This window comes from Leptopilina boulardi, unplaced genomic scaffold (genome assembly GCF_019393585.1).
Source record: "Leptopilina boulardi isolate dan_hultmark-lab unplaced genomic scaffold, ZJU_Lbou_2.1 LbouV2_165, whole genome shotgun sequence".
NCBI lineage: Eukaryota > Metazoa > Arthropoda > Insecta > Hymenoptera > Figitidae > Leptopilina > Leptopilina boulardi.
This window is the reverse complement of record NW_026137713.1, coordinates 1227372-1252179: the sequence shown is the minus strand read 5'-3', so window position 1 is coordinate 1252179 and position 24808 is coordinate 1227372. Positions and strand designations below refer to the sequence as shown.

General features: G+C 30.1%; 2 long non-coding RNA genes across 2 annotated transcripts; both read right to left on the bottom strand.

Moving 5' to 3' along the window:
* Positions 1–1945: 1945 nt before the first annotated feature.
* Positions 1946–4098, bottom strand: LOC127277378 (uncharacterized). The gene is made up of 2 exons (XR_007842364.1): positions 3974–4098; positions 1946–2405 (listed from the first exon to the last, which is right to left on the bottom strand). It is a non-coding gene; the product is annotated as an uncharacterized LOC127277378 (long non-coding RNA).
* Positions 4099–8268: 4170 nt separating this feature from the next.
* On the bottom strand, positions 8269–22815 carry LOC127277377 (uncharacterized). The gene is made up of 4 exons (XR_007842363.1): positions 22760–22815; positions 22642–22690; positions 9032–9193; positions 8269–8965 (listed from the first exon to the last, which is right to left on the bottom strand). It is a non-coding gene; the product is annotated as an uncharacterized LOC127277377 (long non-coding RNA).
* Between the last annotated feature and the right edge of the window lie 1993 nt (positions 22816–24808).

The following is a 24808-nucleotide window of genomic DNA, read 5'->3' as shown; positions in this document are numbered from 1 at the left end:
TAATTTAATACCGACTTTAAGTATATATACTAAAGTTTTATTTGGTTCTATTTTGATATACCTAAAATCGGTACTATTTTAGTACTTTCTTTTTACCATAGTGAAGATTTATTAACATTGGTTGGCTCAATAATATATTTTTATGGATGAGTGAATATCCTTTTAATCAATTTTTTTTAAACAAGAAAATTTTAACTTTAAACGTATAAATTTTTGCTTTTATCTAAATCACTTGAGACTTTTTGTTTGATTGGCGGAAGAGAAAAGTGAAAAACTATCGACCCTCGATGAGATGCTATTATTATTCTTTCCTTTAAATCATTGATTCAATGTAAATTATATTTTGTTGTAAATTTTTCTTCATGTTCAATTGTTTGTCTAATTATAATACTGTTTCTATTATTTCAGCATTATTTGTAATTGTTACAATTTTTTTTTGTCAGAAATGGTTGTCAATACTTTTGCCCTGCATTGCGTTTTAACAAAATTAAATTGAATTCTCATTTAATGTAAATCGATTCGAGAAAAGTTTTTTATGTCTAAAACCTCCTTCAAATTCCGACTCGCATTATCAAGGTTTCCTTCTCTGGGAAATAGATCGAATTTCCATTTTCCTGACGGTAATCGCTTCTCTCAACTTTATTGTGCTCGAGATTAAGGTACTTTTAGCTATATGTGTATGTGTGTGTATGTATATATGTGAATTATAACTTTTGGAAAGTAATCCTTACAATGAGTGTCATTGAATATTTTTATTTAAAAATTAAATGATTAATTTAATTATTCTCTTGTATAATATTTTTTATTAATTGTTTGCTTCGTTCGATAGGTGTCATATTTATGAAATTTATGACTTTAGAAAAGTGTTAAGACATAAATTTTGACGATAAATTGATGGTAAAGATTGGCGCGCGTGCGTTCATGGGTCAATAGTTTGGAGTTTCGACAACCCTAACTGTATTTCGAGGGAAGGGACAAGAAAGATAACTTTCCAGTGAGGGTAAGACGGCGATGCTGGGGGTTGATTGGGTGGACCCCCCTTTCGAAAGACCCCACATCTCTCCAGCCTCTCTCGCACCATGGCTCTTCTATGATGAAAGCAAAATTATTCTCCCCAATGTAAAAAATATGGCCGACCAAATGCAATTCCAAAGGGCTTTCTCTCCTTTTACTCCCTTTGGTCAAACGGTCTCTTGAACCTTCATAAATGTTTCGTCTTACGTACCAATTATTTGAGGATAATTTTATTAATAATTTCCCACATTCTCCTTCGCAATCTCTTTGAAAATAATTATTTTGGAAGAGTATATTTTCGTTACAATTTCCTTTTAAATTTTTTATATTTATAATTAAGTTTTATAAATTATTTCTTTTAATTAACAAAATTTTTGTATCGAAGAATTTCTTTCTATCGAAGAAAATAATATTTAAAATTTTTTTTTTGCCATTAGAGAAAATTTAGAAAAGATGTTATTTTCTTTTAAAGTATATACAAGTGAAATCGGAAGACCTCTCGATCACGGATCTTCCGTCCCTTGAGGGCAATCATTCGGCCCAGACTCATAAGTTGGCAGTCGCTTAGTGTCCAGCGTGTTCTCCTTCCCTTCTTTCAACCCCCCCTCCCCCCATCTACCCTCCTCCTTCAACATCGAATAACCTTAGTTACTTTGCTAGACTGTTAGGTTCCTGAAGCCAGTATAGTCGAAGTATGAAACTCTCCACTCCTAGGAGAATCCAAGGTAATCACCGAACTTCGCTGCTCCCTCAGGAACAACCCCACACCAGGAGCCGATATAACTTTGCTCCTAGGGGGGTAGTACCGCTTCCCGAGCAGCTCCAATAGTCCTGCCACATCCTGAGACGATACACTTACGATATGCGAAACTTAGTCTCATATTCCAAATTATATATATAGGCACGTAATATAGAATTAAAACAATTAGTATAAACTTTTTTCATTAAATATTTCAAAGTTTGTTTTCTTATTAAAAATCTGGATAATATTAGGTTTTGTTAGTATTATGATTTCTTAGTTTTGTTGGTTTAAAAATTTTAATTACAAACTGGTTGAATTAAAAAAGCATAAATCTTTGACAATTGCTTATTTGGACTTTTAGAATTGAGAATGAAAAAAAAAGTTGATATAGCGGTGCCTGTATGACGGTGGTTATGATGTTGAAGAACAGACTCTTATCTCTAAAATCCCAAGCAACGCTGTGGGTGGACGTTGACAATAAGGTCATCGTGAGGATCCACCTATCCTATATAACAATGGTAGCTTATTATCTCGAACAAAAGGTTAGATCTGCTCTTGCAAACTACCCTTAAAGGGATTCCCTTTTTGCTGAGCGAAAGATGCCCAACTTCTAAGCCTATTAATGAATTCCTTCAACGGCAGCTGTCACCTTAAAATTGACCGACATTATCCAAATTAATTTAAATGTCTTGAGCACACTAAAGTCAAAAGCTCTTCATTATTTAAAAAGCGACGAAATTCTTTAATTTTTCTTCCATATCTCATTATAAATATTTTAAATATTCTAAGTTTTATGAAGTCCTTCTGCAAATATTTAGGTAAAAACTAAAAATTTTTTTGATTGAAATAATTGCGGTTAGTTGACTATCAAGTCAAATATTTATTTATCAAATAAATATTTACTTGAATCAAATAATTTTTATTTGAATTACTCTCTAAATTTGAATTGGTAAAAATGTTTACTAATTTAAATTAGTTACTTACATTTTGCTTCTGAATTAGTAAAATTTTAGTAATTATTAGTAACTTTTACTAACAATTAGTAAAATTTAACTAATTCTAAAGCAAAAAGTGAGTCACTAATTTAAATTAGTAAACATTTTTACTAATTCAGATTTAGAGAGTAAATAAACCGTATATGAAACAATAATTTTCTGTATTTAAAACAAATAACATTTAACTGCCTCCAATAAATATTATTTAATGCAAATAAATATTTATTTGATAATAGTCAAGTAACCGATTATATTTGGAATGTATTGTGTTGAAAGTTTTTGGAAATTAAATTATTTCATTTTATAAAATCTTAAGTTTTTAATAACAAAATTTTATTATAATTATTTCTGGTTCATATAATTTTTAAGAGGCCATTTAAAAACGGATTTAAGAGAATTTTTTTAAATTTATTTAGAGTATTCTTTAAATATGAATTAGTAAAAAGTGAGCTACTAATTTAAATTAACAAGAATTTTTACTAATTTTTAGTCACTTTTTACTAAAACTTTAGTCAACAAAATTTTAAAGTACTAAATCATATATTAATACTTTACTAAAAATTAGTAAAAATTCGTACTAATGTAAATTAGTAGTTCGTTTTTCACTATTTCAAATTCAGGGAGTACATATTAGGACAGCTAATTAATTTAGTAATTAATTCATAATTAATTAATTAATAACATTTCATAATATTAAATATTGAACTCTCTAAATTTGAATTAGTGAAAAGTGAGCTACTACTTCACATTAATAAGAATTTTTTTTTTACTAATTTCCAGTAAAATATTAATATTTGATTTAGTAGTTTAAAATTTTTTTTACTAAATTTTTAGTAAAAAGTGACTAAAAATTAGTGAAAATTCTTACTAATTTAAATTAGTAGCTCACTTTTCACTAATTCATATTTAGAGATAGATTTTTAATTTAATTTAAATTTTGAAGAGTTTCTGAAAAAATTTATTCGTATCAAATAATAATTATTTGACTCAATTAAATGGTATTTGTTTTAAATACAGAAATTATTGGTTCAATTAAATATTTATTTAATAATAGTCAAGTAACCGATGGTTTGAATCAGTTGAAAATAAATTTTTTTTCTCAGTGTTTTAAAAGTTTTTAGTCATTTTTTAAAAATTTTATTTAATTTTTCTTTTTTATTAGAAACTAATAATTTAACTTGCAGATAAATTTGAAAACAAATTTCATAAAATTTTTACTTACTATATGATAAAGTTCCTTTAAATTTTTGTTCCATAGCAAAATAAATTGCTATTGTCTTATATTGAAAATCTAATTATCGAAAATTTAGACTTGTTACAAACACACAACACTTATCTCAGAGATGGCGTAGGATGCCATTTTGAGGAGATTTATTTAAATTATTGATTTTAACTTCTCTTGGGTTCTTCAGAGCCACCTACGCTCTTTCCTCGTAAGTTTTAGCGAAAATTGAATGGTTATAACACTAGGCAAAATTTCGTATTAATCGGTCATGTAGAAATCTGCTTGATAAAATAATTAAAAAGGAGATAATTTTTTTTTTTTAAATTGATTTTAAAAATATTTTACAATTTATGATAAAAAAACAATTATTAAAAAATTTGTAATATATATGATAATAAACTAATTAAAATTAAGGAATAATTAATTTATAAATTATAAGAGGTATTAACTGTACTTTTATTTATTATTTTTGTACATGTTAGAAAATTTATTGTTTTATAATATTATTGGTTTTAATTATTTTATTTTTTTAATAGTCGTTATCAACATTTTTAAGTTTTGTGATGCACTTATTGGATAAAATTATTTGAATGGATTCGATGTAAATAAGTCTTTCTTCTGATTTTCGTTTCTCACGTTTCTTTTCGATCACTCAACTTCATTTCGATTATAGTTTGTGAAAATAAAAGCTAGTTGCACCACAGACAATTCACTACTGATTCTTAGAGAGTTTTGAGACATATAAAAAATATTGTGTGAGATGAAAAAGAACAGCCCTGACAAGTGTCGGAAACCAGTCCTCGTATATACTTTCAGTTTATATTTTGCATACAGAATGGTATATTAGTTGGCGACGGACGCTGACCAAACTGGTCAGTTTCTCTGTATACTCTAGCTTGATTTGCAGCATCCTCGTGAAGTCAGAGCTGCTGGACAATGATGGACCAGTTGTGAACAATGAAAATGACCGGTCGTGAAACCGTTCATAAAACTGGAATTACATGAGATGATCAACCGGTCCAGCAGATGTCTAATGCAATGGTCCAGCTGCTGCGACGACGATGTTTGATATTGTTTGCAAGCATAGAATCGGAGAAAAATAAATCTTTCTTGAGAATATTATTTCCTTAATTTAAAAAAAATTTATACTCGGATTGATTTGCAGATTCATTTACATTAAAGTTCTTCGTAATTCGTTAAAATTGGTCCTCTTGTTAAAAAGGAATTATTTATTTTGAAAATGAAATTATATTTGATTTGAAAAATAGGTTTATAAAAAAACCTTTATAACTTCTTAACAATAAAAAATGAGAAAGAAATATTTCTTAAAAGTGGGTTAAATATTCTCGAGTTTATTTTTCTGTGTATATATAATCTCTTAATCCATAAACCCTCTAAATGCTCGTTTCATAATATAACACATACGGAGTTGGCGTTTGTCGTTTTTTTTAAAAATTTTTTCCTTTTTCCTGGCAATAAAAGAAAAGTTAGAGGTCAGGCAATTTCGTAAACAATTAGTCGACAATAAACCAGCCGGCTGGAACATATTTGGATGAGATGTGCGCTAATAGGAGACAATAAAAAATTAAACTGGCCGCGAGCATAAACTTGGTAAATAAATAATTAAATAATTAGCGAGAGCGCAGAGACTCAGAAAAGGAGTTGGGGTGATTGCCGTCGGGTCGTGTGGCTCTCGGCCCCCTCCCCCCCTCAACTTTAAACCCATAGAGTGCGGGTAGAAAGTGTGAAAAACAAAGAGAGATAGCATATCTTTTGACTATTTTTCTCTGGAAAATTTAACCAAGTAAATTGGACCATACTTGTTCTGCAAGGAGATACGTGCGTTTCTCTATATACTGTTCTCACCTTGCTTCTGGTATGACCAGTGTTTCTCATAGTTTTTAGTTACTGAAATTATAGATTTCACTTTCAATTATCACCGTATGGGTAGAAAGTAGTTTACATATTTTTAAGATTCGTTTGCCCTGCACTAAGAGAAAAGATTGGTTGGGGTTACCATTTTTAGTTATTAAACTACACTGCTGCTAATTTTAGTAGTTGTATTTTTTTGGTTGGCATAAGTATTTTATTAGTTGGTTCAACTAATTAGTTTGTTGAAATAACTATGTAATTACTTACCTTACTAACAAAATGGTTAGGCTGACTAATTAAATGGTAACAGTAACTAATATAAATTAGCAAAAATACTCTTCACAGAAAATTAAAAGGCATTAAAATAAGCTGCAACGCTTATTATTTTAATACAATTTTGCTTATTTTAATACCAAAATGGATTAAAATAAGCAAAATTGGATGAAAATAATAAGCGTTGCAGCTTATTTTAATGCCTTTTAATTTTCTGTGTTACTAACAAAATGGTAATCGCGCAACCAATCGTTTCTCTCAGTGTGGTTATGATAAACCTATGCCAAAACACCTGTTAGTAGTATCTCGCTTTTTCTTATTTCTCCACTATTGATTTTACGTGTACCAGTAGCAGAGAGGTATAACAATTAGAAGCACCTTTTTTTAACTTATATTTCGATTTTAATTCAGTTAGAAAAAAATCTGAGTTCATTTTTAAATAGAAAGTGGTTCATTTGTTTTTATGTATTGCTATTTAAATTTTCAAATCCATGTTCTTTTTTGTCAGGTAGAACAGAAATATTTTTTTATTTTGTAATTTTTTGACGGGAAACTAATTTGAGAACCTGCAATGGTAGTTGGTGTGCAAAGAATATTATATATGAACTCATCTTCTCTTGGCTGCGCTTCTATACTGCTCTTACTTTAACACCATCTCTTTTCCGCTGGTATACCGCTCGTGGTGGGAAAACAAAATGAATATAAAATAAAATTAAAAAAGAAAACATACAGAACATAAAGAAAGAGGAAAAAGAGAAGAAGCTCTGAGGAGATGAGGGAATATATAGAAGAGAGTCTGTGTATAGCGTTTTATCGCGCGGTTTATGTTGCTCTCTTCTCTTGTTCTAAACTAAACCCAGTGTTTGCTTCCACACGAGCAAGAATGCTAATTGGAAAGCCCAGGGCTTTTAGCTTTACTTTTTACTTTCTTGACTTTTTTAACTAAAGAAAAACTTCTCTTTCTAGACGTTCTTTCATTTGAATATAGTTACTTTCTACATACGTTCAAAATATGTTTACAATTATACAAAACTTTTCTCATGTATACTGTAACTACATATATAGTTTCAATAATAATTATATGACAAAAGAAATTTTTCATTTAATTTAGTTCAGAAGATTAGAATAAAAAAAAAATCTCTAATTGTTTTGGGATAACACAGAAAATTAAAAGGCATTAAAATAAGCTGCAACGCTTCTTATTTTAATCCAATTTTGCTTATTTTAATACCAAAATGGATTAAAATAAGCAAAATTGGATAAAAATAAGAAGCGTTGCAGATTATTTTAATGCCTTTTAATTTTCTGTGAAACTAATAACTATTCCACTGAGAAAAAAGATGGGTTGGGTTTACCATTTTTTTATTAAACTATACTGCTGCTAATTTTAGTAGTTGTATTTTTTTTGGTTGGCATAATTATTTTATTAGTTGGTTCAACTAATTAGTTTGTTGGAATAACTATTTTATTAGTTACCTTACTAACAAAATGGTTAGGCTGACTAATTAAATGGTAACACGTAACTAATATAAATACTCTTACTAACAAAATCACAGAAAATTATAAGGTATTAAAATAAGTTGCCACACTTTTTAATTTAATCCAATTTTGCTTATTTTAATACCAAAATGGATTAAAATAGGTAAAATTGGATTAAAATAATAAAACAATCCATTTTGGTATTAAAATAAGCAAAATTGGATTAAATTAATAAGCGTTGCAGCTTATTTTAATGCCTTTTAATTTTCTGTGATAGTAATCGCAACCAATCATTTCTCTCAGTGTAATATTAGTAATTAATTAATTATTAAACTAATAACTATTAATATTAGTAATTAATTAATATTGATATATTAAAATCATATCGATTTATTAAAAATGTTTTTTATTTTCAGGAAAAATTGTCTACAATTTGAAAAGATGCTCGTCGTCGTGAACTTTTTCTGTATATTTGGCGATTACTCTCAGAATTTGGAGGTTTAAAACAACAACTACAATTGGTGAGTGAATTAGCGTTTTATTTATTCAAGAAAAATTAAGTCCTCTAAAGAACAATATTAATAAAATTTAAATAAATAAACATAATAATGATATATACAAAAATGGAATAAGAGAAAAAACTAAACGAATAATAATATTTAGGGACTGTTAGAGAAAAGAGATATGCCTTAATCAGTAAGGAGTACTGAATTTTTTATCATCTTGTTTAAATATAGGAAAAATAATTCAACTTGTAATAGAAAAATATTCGAAATTGGAACAAAATTGGTTATTTTTAACATATTCAGTTTTAGATATACTTAAACATTCCCCTTTCATTTAAGACAGGTTTCGCTTCTGATGCGTCTGGTTTTAGACAAACTTGGCATGAAAAAGTATTGTCCATGTTAGGGTAAAACTTTCTACAACCCTGAAAGTTGGGAATTCTAGAGGTCGAGGAGGGTTGGTTCAGTCTCGAATGGGGAGGGGGGGTCTTTACATCGTATATAATATAGGTGGTGCCGGAAGTTAAGAGGTTGAATGTATATGGGCGTGGCGTAAATTTTAAGAAACATTGTCTTGTTTTAACCAAAATACGACGTGGGTTATGATTATTTTTTTTTTCCTCTATAAAATCTTATTCTTAAGTAATTAATAAAATAACTAAAGAAATCTTTTTTTGTATATTAGAATAAATTTGTTATTCATTTTGTATGTATTGTCTCGAAGGTTATTTTGATAATTTGTAAAGGGTCATCATCGCAGAAAATGGTGGAAGTAGTAGGTTCCACTTTTGCGAGTGGTTATGCTTTCCGGTTCCTCTGATGCTATTATCCGGTCTCCTCTTCGCCGGTTGCGTTGTGCCTAAAACAATAAAACACCTTTATGAATGAAAACCCTTCCAATCCTCTTCTTTCTCCAGCAGCACACCTCCAACCCTCTTTTAACATGCTTTATCATCCACCTTCCATTCATTCGCGGTTGTTGGTAATAAACCTGAAACCAGGATATGACGTGCTTTCTAGGTATGGAACTCTTGACACGCGAATTTCTTTCTTATTTTTCATTGGGCCAATTTGATTGAAATCGCATCTAAAAACAAAAATAGGCAAAATATAATATATCTAAAATTTTAAACATTAATGATATAATAATTAAATGATTATGCGAATACTGATGCTGTTTTATATTTACTTTTGGTTGTATTTATGAAATGTGTAAAGTGACTTTTGAATGTGGTGTTTATTTTGAAAAGAGAGAATGGCAGGAAATTCAAACATTGCGCAAAGTAAATTGTAAGTCCAAGTCAGAGAGGAAATCTAGAGATGCAATTGGAAGCATCCATTTGCCGGAGGCGGTTGGGATGAGTTGGCAGCACTATGGACTACTATCGGTTCCTTGGGGATGTTTCTACCCCTATTTCTAGCAACTACCCCCCTTTTACCGTGTACTCCTCTTCCGAATAACGTTGTGGGTATAGTTATACAGACTTGTACGTGCCAGCATGGTGGGTATTGATCGTTGTTGGAGCTGGAACTACCTACTTCTCCTTCACCTGCAGTAACGCATCCTTACACATCCTTATACACACTCCCTCTGACGTAAACCGCCACCGTCTAATCTCTATCTCGGTGCGCTCAAACACATTCACCATGGTTACTGCAGTGAATCTAACTTTACATCCAAGGGATATCGCTTCGGTTCTCTCTCTCTCTCTCTCTCTCTCTCTCTCTCTCTGTCTCTCTCTCTCTCTCTCTCTCTCTCTCTCTCACTCTTCACATATAGTTTTATTTTTACTAACGTGCTTTCTATCTTGTTAGCAAGGACTTATCACGCTTCATATACAAGAAGCTCATGCTTAACAGAATATAAGATATATGTGTTGAAAATTTGTCTTTTTTTTTGCTTCATGAGTTTCTCAATCCAGTTGGAAAAAATTGTAGAAAATTTTCCTAGTATAATTCTCTAGAATTTCTTTATGGAAAAATTAATTTCATTTGGAACAGAGAAAATGAAAGATTTAATTGAATCAATTAAAACATTTTCTACAATAAAATAAAAATTGATTCGAGATAATCATTTACTTGTCCGTATTTGATCCACTAATTTTAATTCGAGAAAATTTAGGTAAAATTTTCTTGGATCAAGAAAATATTTAATCACATACGCAGACAAGTAAGGTTTTCTTGATTCAATACTATTTTTTTGTTATAGTCAAACTTTTCGCTACTCTAGGTAAATATTTTTTTCCGTAAACGATTCAACAGAATAATTTTTTATTATAGTATATTTCTGAAGAAATACACGCATAGAAAAAGTTTGCTGTGGCAGCGAACTATTTGCTGTCACATTAAATTATGTTAGCTAATATATAGAGACAGCGAACAAATTTGCTGTGAGAACAAAAAAATTTGAAAATTTAAGTTGATTCCAATAAACTTGTTCGTTGTCATAGCAAAAAATTTAGCTGTGGTTATATTATTAATTTTGAGAGATCCGATAGTAAACATCAGTTAGCATCTTTAAGCAATTTCTTTTTTTTTCTTTGTTAGAAATAATTTTGTTCGATAATACTGATAGAAATTTTTTTATATTTATATCTAATATAAAAATTGAATATCATTTTCTATGCACTTGATTGCTTTCTCGTGAAGAAAATATTTTATTTACTAAAAATATTATTTATATAATGAATAAAACATAAAATGTTAATTCTCATTATTAAAGTATATTCTATCATCAGAATCTTGAAATTATCTATATTGGAGAATAGTGGGAATGCAATTTCAGTTGAAATGAAGGCGTAACTTAAGTCGATAGCGTAAATCGAATCGAACGCGATGATTGCGATTTCAATTGCAGCGAATATGTGGAGAGAATAGGAGCTGGAAAGGGTGAGAAATGAGAATGCTTTTGGTGCTCAAAGGTTCTTATCTTTATTGCAAAATTCCACGTATCTTTGGAAGCGAAAGGACTAGGATGGAAATGAGGACATTCCGCTCTCCAACCGGATTGGACTCTAACCGTTTAGTCTATATATGTATATAACAGAGTCCTTCCAAGCTTGTGTTATCGTCGCGTTTGTCGGAATGCTCTTCCCTTCATTTGGCCTTCTCTATCTCCCTCACTTTCTCCCCCCCCCCTTTTTTTTACCTCTTTTTTGTTTGTTTTTCGGTCGAAGTCAGGTCGATCAAATCTTTTAAGTGATTAAACTCATTACTTAGGATGAGTAACAACGATTTTCTCAGAGCTTAAGCGATTACTACACTATGAGATAAAATTAATTCGTTGCTTTTTTAAATGAGGTTAATTAGATTATTTTATTTCGTACCTATTTAAGCAACAGAAAAATTTATTTTTCCTACACTGAAAATAATTTATTTGATTCAAATAATCGGTTACTTGCGACTATTATCAAATAAATATTTAATTGAACCAATTAATTTTTATTTGAGTCAAGTAAATGGTATTTGCTTTAAATACAGAAATTATTGGTTCAAATAAAAATTATTTAGTTCCAAGTAAATATTTATTTGATAATAGTGAAGTAACCAATTATTTGGATCAAATAAATTTTTTTTCAGTTCAATTTTTTTAAAAATAAATTTAATGGGATTAAAGTAAATTAACAGTGATTATAAAGTTGAACATGTTTTATTTTATGAAAAATATTTTTTGATTGCTTGTTATTCAATTTTACAATATTAAAAATAATTTAAAAAAAAAAAAAAACTGTAAACAATGTAGGCAGGGTTTCCTTCAACCATTGTACATACATGTAGGATAAGGAACAATTCCTTAGTTGGCAGAGGGGTGGGGACAAGTCTTTAGAGTAGGGTGAACTGGCAATGTTTGACCACGTTTTCTAGGGAGGGTAAGACGAGGTAAGGGATGGTCTAACGTGAGCAGGGGAAATCAAGGGATGAAAGGAAAGGCGAGGAACAAGATGGCCGCGGTTCATATAATATAACTAGAAGAGGGGAGCTAAGATGTAGAATTCAGAAAAGGAAATTTTTTTTTTTAAATTTAATTATTTTTTATTTAATCCTTTTTTATTATTTACAATTGTTTAAAAAAAAAATTTTTAAGTGTATATTTATATGTATATTTTTACTTTTATCAGATATTGGGATATAATTTAAAAAATTTTGACCTGAACATTTAACATGTTTACTATTAATTATTATCGATAAATATTAAAAATTTGCTGTTTATTAAATTTAAAATTGTAGACGTTTACAACGAGTGCTTATATAGCGCCGAAGCGTCGGCTTATAACGGCATTGTACTTTAATAATCACCCGTTCAGTAATCCTTTATTATGGAGCGTAGAATCGTATTAGCATAAAAACATGATTATGAGGCTGCATTGGAGGGCACAACGCACAATATTCTCTAATACTTTGGCATATAACCAAATTCCATCTCGTCTTTCCCGCGTTCAAAATCATCTTGTCATGTTTTTAAAATTCAAAATGAAAAAGATATTTGTCATTCTTTCCGATTTTATAATTTCTAATTTTTAGATATGAAAATTAGAAATATCTAATTTTTTCTGAATTATTGAATATTAGAAATTAGATTTTTGCGAGGCATTGAAATTGGCAATACCATTAGGTAATGGTCATTTTGATAATGACCAAAATCGAAGCAAAATGTAGTCTTGGGGCACCTACCCCCTTGGATGAGGTTCAGCCGCTAGCGTGGCAAGCCAACCCGGCAAAAGCGATTAATTACTTTGAGCAATTTGCTCACCAACTCCACTCAGCTCGTAGACCGACACTATTCTCATTTCTCTGTTCTGACCACCCTCTCTGTCCATCCGTCGGTCTGGCTGTCCGTTTTGTGCACATTTGCTGCGAGACATATACACACAGACACACATTTTAGTCATAGAAGTGCTAACACGTTTTAATGTACGCATACACGCAAAACACTTGAGGGTTCAATGTATATCTCTGCATATATATATATATACCTCATCGTTGAACGAAGGTACAGAGTGACTTCCTGTAACGCCGCTGTATACATCCACCAAGCATCCGTGTTGTCGAAGGGTAGAAAGGGAGATAGTTTCCGTCGACCGAAGGTATTTTCCACCTGAGTGCCATACCGGGTGGAACGTTCCTGTTCCCAGCGATCGCTTTAGTATATTTAATCGCTTGATTAGGAACAAGGACTTTCGATTGCAGACACTCTATTCGAGTCATGAGTTTCTTCGTCAAGAAATTAGCCAATTGAATTAGAAAATTGGATTGGGTTCAACGTCACGTTATTTTTAATCAAAACCTTTGAGAGATTCTAGTTGGATACTTGTTATTTACATGGAAATTCTATTTGCCGCTTCTGCTGCTGAAAGCTCTCAATCATTTTCGTAAAAGTCACTGGGCTTCAAACGTTTTGCAGTCAAATTGAATGGCACTTTCGTTTTGTGAGACATTCTTTTAGAAAAAGTCTCTTTTTTTCTCCTCACCGATTCTAATACCTTTATATTGGTTCAAGATTCTTTTTCATCACCCAAAAAAATGTTTTATTATCAAACTTGAATATAATATATTTATAAATTAAATAAACGTATATTTGTCTCAGTCCATATAATAATAATAATAATAATAATAATAATAATAATAATAATTTTACACTTTAAAATAATATAAAAATAAAGAAAGGAGGAAAATTTTCTTTGAAAAATCTTTTTAGTTTTAAAGAAAATTTCTTGGAATGAAAGAAATTTGTACATTAAATAAAAAAAAATTCTAACATTTATATAGGGTGAAAGAAACATTTTTTTGGATAATAAATTATTTCTTTGAAAAGAAGATATTTTTTTTGAATTAAAAATAATTTGTTTGAAACAAATAAATTTTCTTTATATGAAAGAAAAATTTATCAAAGATATCTTTTTTCTGTGTGTGTAAAGATGATCTTTGACTCGATCGCCTCCTTAGGAATCACTATCATCGCTATCCATATAGAGAAAGAGGTATAGTTGGTGCTTCATTCGCGGTGCTGGGCGCGACTAACCTCTATCGATCGTAAGAAGGCTTACCTATAACACTTCTGTGTAGTCTAAAACTCAAAGCATACTGGGTGACAAGAAAGTAATTATTTTATAATAATAAAATAATTTCATTAAAAATTTCTTTTTTTTAAACAAACATAGTATTGTCAATCTAGATTTTCACTGTAAAAATTAATTTTTAGATGAAAATTACAAAATAATTATGAATTAGATTTTTATTAAAAATGAGTAAAATTAGTAAAATATACAAATTAGCAGTTGTACTAATCAATGATAATTACACTGAAAAAAGGGTTTGGTAAAGACAACCAAACGTTTGGTTGGTATTTAAGCAACAGAAATTTTTTTGTTGAATCAACAAAATTTTAATTGTCTCAATCAAAATTTTTTTGACACAACCAAAATTAGAAAAAAAGGATTTTTGTTGTCCTAACTAAAGTTTGATTGGGACAACCAAAATTTTGTTGATTCAACAAAAAAATTTGTTTAAATACCAACCAAATGTTTGGTTGTTAATACCAAACATTTTTTTCAGTGTAGTCATTTTTTAGATTCAGAGAATAAGATGTCTTAAACTGAGGACAAAAGTGTTTCAAAATAAGACATCCATTATTAATAATATAATTTAGAAATTACTAATCGAATGCGTGTTTTTTTTTACTACAAAATCAGTTTTTTTCGAAACGAATCGACATTAAATAAAATTGAGATATCAATATCTTAAATAAAACAAGAGGAAGTGGATGAAAAATATTAAAAAAAAAAAATGAAATCGGTGAATATACAGGACAACCCGTTAGAATTTTATCAGACCTCCGTATCTCTCGGTTGGTGAACTCAGATATAGTATAAGCTTTCGCTACGAGGGCGGTAAGAAGCATGGCTTTGGCGGACTGCCCCGGGACATAAGAACACTGCGGGGTGGCAGAGTCTGAAAGAGGGGTGAAAAGGGTGGAGGGTAGTGGTTCGGGGAACTAAGTTGTATTGATCCCAAGCTTGCAGGGGTGGAAAACCAGGCAGGGTTAGTACGTGTTCTTAATCGCCAAGTGACCGCCCTCCCACAACCCCTATTCATTCCCCCTTCACCCCCCCCCCCCCCTCCTCACTCTCTCAGTCTCGAACCCAAACCATACATACACCTTCCGCCACCATCCGCTCAACGGAGTCGCTAAAGGTTTCTCAGGAGGGGTATACAAAAGGGGTTTCTCTTCTAAACCACCCCCAACCCTTCTCTTCTTCCTGGTTTCCCTCTCCAGCAACTCGAAATCGCCTTCTCTATGCTGACGCCATTCGAGCAAAGCATTGTTTCAGGATTAGATATAAGAACGGTTTATATTGTTTACAGATTAAAGTGTTTGCCGACTAAGAACTTCCAATTAAATCAATGATTTATTAAAACATTTTCAACAATTACTAGAGATACCGAGAAATAGCAAGTTGGAGTCATTTTTTTTGTTTAATTTTGAATATTATATTTTTATAATTAAAAATAAGTTCTAATTCCCCATTTTTTGTCTGGGAATAACGATTTAAGACTTTTTTTTAACTATGCGCTGTAAAATGGTTAGAATTAGTTGTTAAAATTAGTTAGAAATTCACAAAACTGAGATTTGATATTTACAATGGTATAAATAGAGATTTAAATTATTGGAAAATAAGGAAATATATTTTTGACTTGATTCTTTCGGTAAAAATGATTATCAATACTATAGAAAATTAATCCAAAGGAACATCTAAATAGGAAACATGAAAACAATCATGGATTTCCGTGTAACACAAGTTAAATCGCTTTACCAGGAGTTGGCTTTTTGTTCATTTATAGGATGTGAGGGTTGAGTTGTAATTTACGAGATGGGATTCCATTCAGGTTTTTGTCTTGTATCGTTAATTATACATACCAATTAGTTCCTAATGTTTTCTCATGTAAATTATATTATTTAATCTTTCTTCATTTTATTTGATTTATTTATTTATTTTTTTTTTTAAATAATTTTTATGAATCGAGTTTTTAGATTTGTATATAGATTTGCATTCTAAATTTAAATTAGTAAAAATTTTAACTAATTTGAGAATTAGTAACTCATTTTTTGCTTTTTAGTAAAACTTAAGTATTTAGTAGTAACAAAATTTTTTTTTAATATTAAATTAGTAAAATTTAACTAATTTAATAGCAAAAAGTGAGTCACTATAGTTTAAATTAATTCAAATTTTCACTAATGATTGGTTAAAAAATACAATACTTTCTGCTTTCTAAATCTGAATTACTAAAAATGTTTACTAATTTGAATTAGTGACACACTTTTTGCTTCTGAATTAGTTAAATTTTACTAATTGTTAGTAAAAGTTACTAATAATTAGTAAAATTTAACTAATTCAGAAGCAAAAAGTGAGTCACTAATTCAAATTAGTAAACATTTTTACTAATTTAGATTTAGAGAGTGGAAAATTATTCCTACCGCGAATCTTTATAATGTTAATTTTTTTAATTGCAAATCTTTATACATTTTTTTGTTTGGTATTTCATTTCAACGGGTTTCTGTCTGAAAGGTTTTGTATTTTACTGCCGACGAGACAATCTTAATCGGCTGACGGAAATACGCTGCAAGATGTATAATGCTTGGTAGGAAATGACGTCATCAGTCAGTGCAACGTTCGAGAGGGTGAATGTGGGAGAGAGCGAAAAGCAATGACACACAGGGAGTGAGAGAGAGAGACAGAGACGGAAACTTGGTATTTGAAGGGTTTCGAGGGGGTGAGAAACGCGGAAAGGGGAGGGTGAGTGGGTGACTTTCGTGAAATAGCGGTCAGCAGGTAGTCTCGGTTGAATTATGCTTGTATTTCCCGTCAACACATCCGATGATGTCCACAGTAATGTAACTGAAATGTATATGAATGCGTCTCCCTCGTTTGCATTTACGTCTGTTTATCCTAGAAACAAATTGCAAGTTATGGGAACAAAAACAAATTTCTTGGAATTATAAACTTTCACGCATTTTTATATGTATTGATAAAAAAGTGTTTTTTTTTTTTTTTAATCGTTTACTGAAAATTATTATTTTCTGAATAACCGTAACTCTCCTTTAGCGAAAATACCAATGGCTGACCTAAAATGACTTATACTACTTGCGTAGATAAGTTCGTTTGAGATTTTTTTTTATAATTAATTTTTTACTATTACGAGACTTTAAAGCGCTGATTATTGTTTTTTTAATCATTAAATTATTTTTTATTAATAAAACAGTAGTATAATGATGATGTTTTATATGATATTTTATGTTGATATTATATTCGACTAATTGATTTTATTAGTTTTACTAAAAAGCGTTACGCATAACGCTACATTTTTATAATAGGAAAAAAAAAATAATAGTATTCATATTATTTTAAATATCGTAGAATGTAAAGTTTAATATTTTTTTTTATTTTCTATTTAGAAATAGAGTTAAAAATACACCTCGTTACTCTCGGTTTTCTTTTTTTCGTTCTCTAATAAGGCTATAGAGTGAAATCTTGACCCTGATTGATATTCGATTACCAATTACGAATTGTAATTTCACTTTCTCCGTTTATCTATACAGATATTCGATTGTACTCCCACTCGCAGTTGTTTCATGATGTGGTAACCGCATGCGCGCTGTAAAAAAGAGAGCTTCGCAACGCTTGCTTCGTCATCCAAGCCACGAAACTTGCTTGTTTCACGTTGTCGATAAAAAAGCTTCGTTCTTTCCTGAACGTTAGAGAGAAAAAGTTTCAAATCTCTTTTCTCATAAGTTTCGCCTTTTTGATGGCTAGAGAGGTCAGGTTGTTAAGTGTAGACAAAGGTCCAACGGAAGTTAGCGTCTCTTGTTCTGAGCTAGACGGAAGTGGCTAGGGTTAAAAAAAAAAAAAAAAAGATAGAGAGAGGGAAGAATGAAAAGTTCGCGAGTGCATCCCAGTGTTCAGTAAAGTTTGCTAGTTATAATTCTCGTGGACGGAGATCTTCTCAAAGGGTTTATTCTCGTGGTAAAAGGCTTGGGAGGAATGAAGGGGTAGGAAAGGGGGTGAGATGTACTAAGAGAGGAAGGAGAAGGAAGAAAGAGAGTGTGTGTGAGAGTGAGGTGTAAGGGGATGAAAATACGGAACTGAAACCACGCCTCTTGTCTAAGGTTTCCCCTACCTTTTTGGGGTGGCAAAACTGGGCTTTGAGCCCTCTCCTATATACGGGGAATCCTAAGATTTTTCAAACCCCCCTTCCGTATCTCTTACCCCCACTATGAGATCCCCTTCTTCTATTGATCCGGGACTAAGGGGTTGTTTCTTGTCGTGCCAAGTGTTTCTCTTTTCAAACCTTCTCACTTACACTCGAGTAAACTTCTTTTTCTTCGTTTTTTTTTTTCTTATTTTCTTTTCGGCAAATGTTTTCCTCACCAACTGCGAGTAGGAATAGTCGAGTTTTTTTTCTGAATTATTTGCCTTAGGTAAAAGCTTTTTAATATTTTTATATATTTTCTTAATTCGAATTAGCAAAATTTCATTGATTCACTGCAAAAAGTAGTTATTTCTAATATCAATTAATTTTGAAGATGTAAGATGGTTACAGATGATGTTTTAAACGTTTTAAAATCTACAAATTTTTAAGATACTTCTTTTTTAAGTTTAAAAGTCTGTATTGTAAACATTTTTCTACATTTTTCGAATGTTACAGATGCTTTCAAATCTGATAATATTATAGAAATGGAGATATTTTGATAGGGTTGACAATTCCTTATCCTGTTTGTTATCATTCATAATACTGTTGAAATATTTTGTCTTTCATCAAAGTAGTAAGATTATTTGAGTGGAAAATTTAACATGTTCCAAAATCAAGATACAGAAGCATTAGGTTTTTTTTTAGAAAAGAAAAAGATTGTATTATATTTACAGTTAATTTAATAAAATATTTTATTTATTTATTTATTTATTTATCTTTCATCCAATCAGTTTAATCGAAGTAGTACTCTCGTGTCTCAACCACCAAATCCACTTCCCTTTTCTCTTTGTCGGAGACTACGAATCTCGTCTAGGAGTAGTTGAGTTTCAGGATTCATACCGGATAACATATACACACAGACTAGCTGGGGGCTGTTAAACACGACGTCTCTTATCGGTAAAACTGTTCTATACAGGATACCCGGCCAGCCATTCGTGGTGCAAGTATCTCTCTGCCTTTGGTATCCTATTCCTAACATCATGTTCTAAGTATTTGCTTATCTCTCGATATTAAACTCTTTTTTTTCACAATTCAGATAATTGTTTTATAACAATTTTCATTTTCTCACATTTTTCGTTAAATATTCTATAATTAAATAAATGAAACTCTATTATTTTATGTATAAAAAACTGAATTAATATTAGTTTTAGTTAATACAAATTTTTACTACCAAAAATATAGTGTCGGAATAAAATTTTTATACAGATAAAAGTTTCTCTAGAATAGCGAAACTATTTCAGTGAAATTTATTTCTGTTATGGATGAAGATTTTTTTAAAACAAAAATAAAATTATTTATTTTAAATATCACAGGTTTTTTGCAATAACAAACAACTTTAAGCTCCTTCATAACTTAGACGGAGAAGAAAAATGTTAAATTTACAATGTTATATAGTAGATATAAATGATGAATAAAATTTTCTAATAAATTTTACCAATTGTTCTTATTAGATCAACAAATAATAATAATTGGTTTAATTAATCTTGTAAATTTAACGTTATTTTCTTCTCCGTGTTAAAATCCTAATAAAAAATATATTAGAATAATCATGCGCATATGATTATTCTATAAAAATAATTTAGTTAGAATTTTCATTTTCAAAGAATTTTATTAATAATTAGTTTTTAGGAGAATTTAATTTAATTTTAAGTGATTCTAATTTTTAAACGTCATAATTTCCAATTTCCAGTAAATATTAAAACTCCGAATTTTCATTTATACGAAATTTTAATTGACCGAACAAATAATTGGCCATTTAGGTGCGATTTTGATAAAATTTACCAATCAGAAATTATCAAGAAAATCGTGATTGATCAATTTTAATAAACGCGCTAATTTTACTGACTATTGTTTGTTCGGCCATTTGCAATTTCGGACAAATGAAAATTCGGAGTTTTTTTTCGGAAATTTACAAATAACAATTCGGATAAATGATGTTTTAATAAATTGGAAATTTGACTCACATAAAATTCAATTAAATGAAAATTATGCAAAATTAAAATTTGGTTTTATTGGATTTCTCACAGAAAATTAAAAGGCATTAAAATAAGCTGCAACGCTTATTATTTTAATCCAATTTTGCTTATTTTAATCCATTTTGATATTAAAATAAGCAAAATTGGATTAAAATAATAAGCGTTGCAGCTTATTTTAATGCCTTTTAATTTTCTGTGCTATTAAATAAAAAGTTGGATAAATATCCTATTAAAAATTGACTACCAAATCAGTGAAATTTTACTGAACCAATCAGTCAAATTTCACTGGTTTGGTATACCTTTAACTGGTTAGCAATGAAATTCACTGATTCAAATTTAGAGAGTAGGGGAGGTGAAATAAAAATTCTGTAAAGTAAAAATTCGTTTAAAAAGAAATTCTGTTAAATGCGAGAATTTAAAAAATAAAAATGCTTTTAAAAACTATAATTATACATCTAATAAAATTATTGAAAATAAAAATTCTAACTATAGACAAAGAAAAATAGACTAACAGTATAGGAAATGTTAAAAATGGCGCGTATATATTTGGAGAGTATTAGCGAGGGTTCGTATTTCCACCCTCTTCTTAATTCCCAACTAAGATGGCAGCTATCCTTTTGTAGAGTGTGTGAGTGACACATACACACACACACACACACACACACACACAAACATTGATGTTGGGCTTCATTTAGAGTGGTGTGCCAGCAGCTAAAGTGTGATAGTTGCGTGTACTCATCGTCTCTATAACGCGGGATAGGATAATTTTCTCAATTTCCCGGTGTCTCCCGTGGGGTCGGTCGTTAAGGGCTCCAAGTGACGGGGGATGGTCCAAGGACCGGCAAGGGTTAGACCATAAGATAGTTTGATAGGCTTGGTTGCCAGGAGACCCCTAAGGCCTTAGCCTCACTATACTAATGCCGAGGAAAAGGATATGGAGTGAGAGAACAAGTGTGGGTCTCTATAGAGTCAGCTATTCTCGTACACGAATACTATAATAGAGATTTTCCACGCCTGTGTATTACTTCATTTTCACTGTCCGTGTTCCTTAGACACCTTCAGTTTATATAGATTAGACCCTGCAATATATACTGAAATTAAGCATTAACAAACAGTCGTGTATATTTACATTAAATATTTCAAGTATTGAGAAGAGCACATTTGTTTAGAATGGATATTTTTTAATGGAAAAGAAATTTTTTAATTTTCATATATTAGAAGAAATTTTATTTAGAGCGGAAGACGATTGGATTAAATGTTGACGATTCCCTTTCGCTGACTACGTTTACGTCGCACGGTTTACCATAAAGTTTACAACTTCTGTCAAGCTCTCTGTTCGTTGTTCTCGGCTCGGAAAACATCGCGATCATTGCAAACGGTCGAGAACTTTGTCGTGAGGATAAATACCGGCAATTTAGGCCAGAGAATTGCATTCACTATATAGCCGACTCAACGACCCTTGCAATTGCATTGTCTTCGAAAATTAAAGTTTTCGTGAATCATTATACTTTTTTCACAATAATAATAATAATAATTAATCGAAAAATTATTTATAACAGAATTTCTAATTAATAGAATTTTTATTTGTCCGAAATTTCAAAATCACCGAACAAATAATCGACAAAAAGATTTAGGTTCGATTTTTTGTGGATAATTTTTGATTAGAGTTGATTTTAAAAATCGCGCCTAAATCTTTTTGTCGATTGTTTGTTGGGTCATTTTGAAATTTTAGATAAATAAAAATTCTATTAATTAGAAATTCTGTTAAACAATTTTTTGGTTAAGTACAAAATTGTTTAGTTTGAAAAATCTTTTATATGGAAATTCTATCAAATAATAATTCGAACAAATGAAATTCATGCATCGCAATGTTATATATTAGAAAAACTTTCTTTTTTAAGAGGAGAATTAAGGAAATGCATATATGCACTTATCATTAGTATCCGTAAATCAAAATTTCACCCCCTCTCCTTTTTTGAGGATCATAATTTATAAAAGTTTTTTCGTTCATGAAGGAAAGTAAAGTTGGAATAGAACGTGACAGGCGGACAGTGTGTTGGGGGTGTTTCGCTCGGGATGCTATTAATTATCGAGCTCCTTTCGCCGTATATATATGCTTTCGGCTTTGAGCTCGACAGGGTGTAGCTTTGGTGGAGGGTGAGAGATAGAGAGAGAGAGAGAGGACGTCGGGTGAAACTGGGTGGTTTGAAGTATAAGATACACCCGGCTTAGCTTCCTCGAATATTAGATCAATAATTCTAACCTCAAACTGAACCACGACGAACGTCGAACGCAATATGATGTTACACTATACCTTTCAAGCTCTATATTATATTTCGGCGGTGCGGTGACTTCCATTTTCACTGGCAAAGGAAACGATTCTAATTACTATTTACAGTGTCAATTTACTTTCGTGTCTTGCTTTTAATTACCTTCTGTTTAATATATATTTTCCACTCATCGTCAGTATGCTATCATTATTTTTCTATATATATATATATATATATATATGTTTGCTGATAAAAATTTTTGTCAAGAGATATTGATGTTATGAGAATTTGAAATTAGTCATTTTAGCATCCTTATTTATTTTATCAATAAATTATTATGTATGGACAGTTATGTGTATTGATCTTTGAGATGTCTCTAAGGTATAATTAATTGGCGGTTGATGCATCTAGTTAATTAAATTTGTAAATATGATAGTTTAACAAATTTGTCAAATAACTATTTACTGTGCGTATATGTTAATAAGTAATTATTAGTTTTCATTTAATTTGATTTTTAAATTACTTCCAGTTTCGGAAAGAAAATGTGGTCCTTTTATAATTAAAAATTTACTTACTTTAATATTTATGCGAGAATAATAAATAAACACTTGACAAAAATTTTGAAATAAGTATATATATATATATATATATATATAGAATATTTTCTGAAAAATTTCTAAGTGACTTATAAACTATTTTTATTTCAACGTAAAATGTAAGGAATGCTTTCCGGACCGCAGCATCCTAAGTACTGACACAAAATATTTCGATTTTGAGTTGTAGCAATATTTTTAAAAAACCAGTCTTTGGTTCTCAGGAGTTAGTATGATTAGAATGAATTTTTCATCTTAGAATACTCCCCATAATTCTGACGTTACCCTCTTTTTTTACCCTACTTTGAGATTCTCTTGAGAGTGAGAGAACGGAGATGATACAAGGGAGCGTGAGAACACTTGAATGGTCCAGCGAGACAAAAATCCAGCGCTACAAGTTTTATCTCTTCCCCCTCACTTTCTGCAGGTTGCAAAACGTTAGACGAAATCTTTGTCAATCCTTAAATTATTATTTTTATTATTTACAACTAACTGAAAATTATTAAGCCTGTTACACAGTGTTTTATATTTTTATTAAATTTTTAAGTTTTCTTATTAATTATTAATTAACTATTATTTATAAGGTAATTTATATAATAATAATTAATAATAATAATAATTATTATTATTATTATAAATATTATTATTATTAATAATAATTAATCTTCATATTATTAATTATTAATATTATTAATTATTTATTATTATTATTAATAATAATTATAATAATTATAAGATGTGGAAATGATGAAATTGACTATGTGAATGATGAAAACTGTGAAAAATATTTACATACAGTACTAGAATATTTTAATGTTTTTAAATAAATAATTTTTTTTTGTTTGAAATTATACATCTTTTGTGGACTGTTTGCAATAAACAAGTGCTGAAATTTTGTCTCCGTGAAATTAAAGAGCTGTGACTGACTAGCTGTACCAGTTTTAGCCCTTGTGTTCCTCGCTGAGGGGATGATTTTCTTCCATCATCTCGCGAGATAGCCAGTGGTCAGTAGCGTGAGAAACAACTGTTCGTGGTCCATATATGCACAGCATTCTCGAAGACTGGTTTTTTTTTTTTTTAAGAATCTGCATTAGGGAATAGAAGCTTATTATATTTATCATACTCGTAATCCATTTAAAAAAAAATAACCAGTTTCTATAAAAATTTATTCATTTCTCTGTATATTTATTGCTATACGATAAAAGACGATTAATTTCTCGAGTATTTAAATCTTTTATATTTCTTGGTAAAATTTGAACAAGTTATTTAAATTTCCAACTGTCACAATTTAAAGACGGCTAAAATTAAATTTCATTTTGATTCCTGTTACAAACAATAAATGTTTTATTAAAATTAGTCCATTATTACACAGAAAATTAAAAGGCATTAAAATAAGCTGCAACGCTTATTATTTCACCTTCCGACACAATTTTTGATCCACAAAAAAATTTAACATTTTCGGAAACTAGGACCCAAAAAAAAAATACCCGTGTCTGGCCGTTTTGCTAGATGAAGTCGTTTGTGGTTTTTAGGGGGTGAAAACAGCCCCTAAATAAAAAGTGACAAGATATCTTTTAAAAATTATTAATATTTTTTAAAACCTCGGTATCTGAGGGTT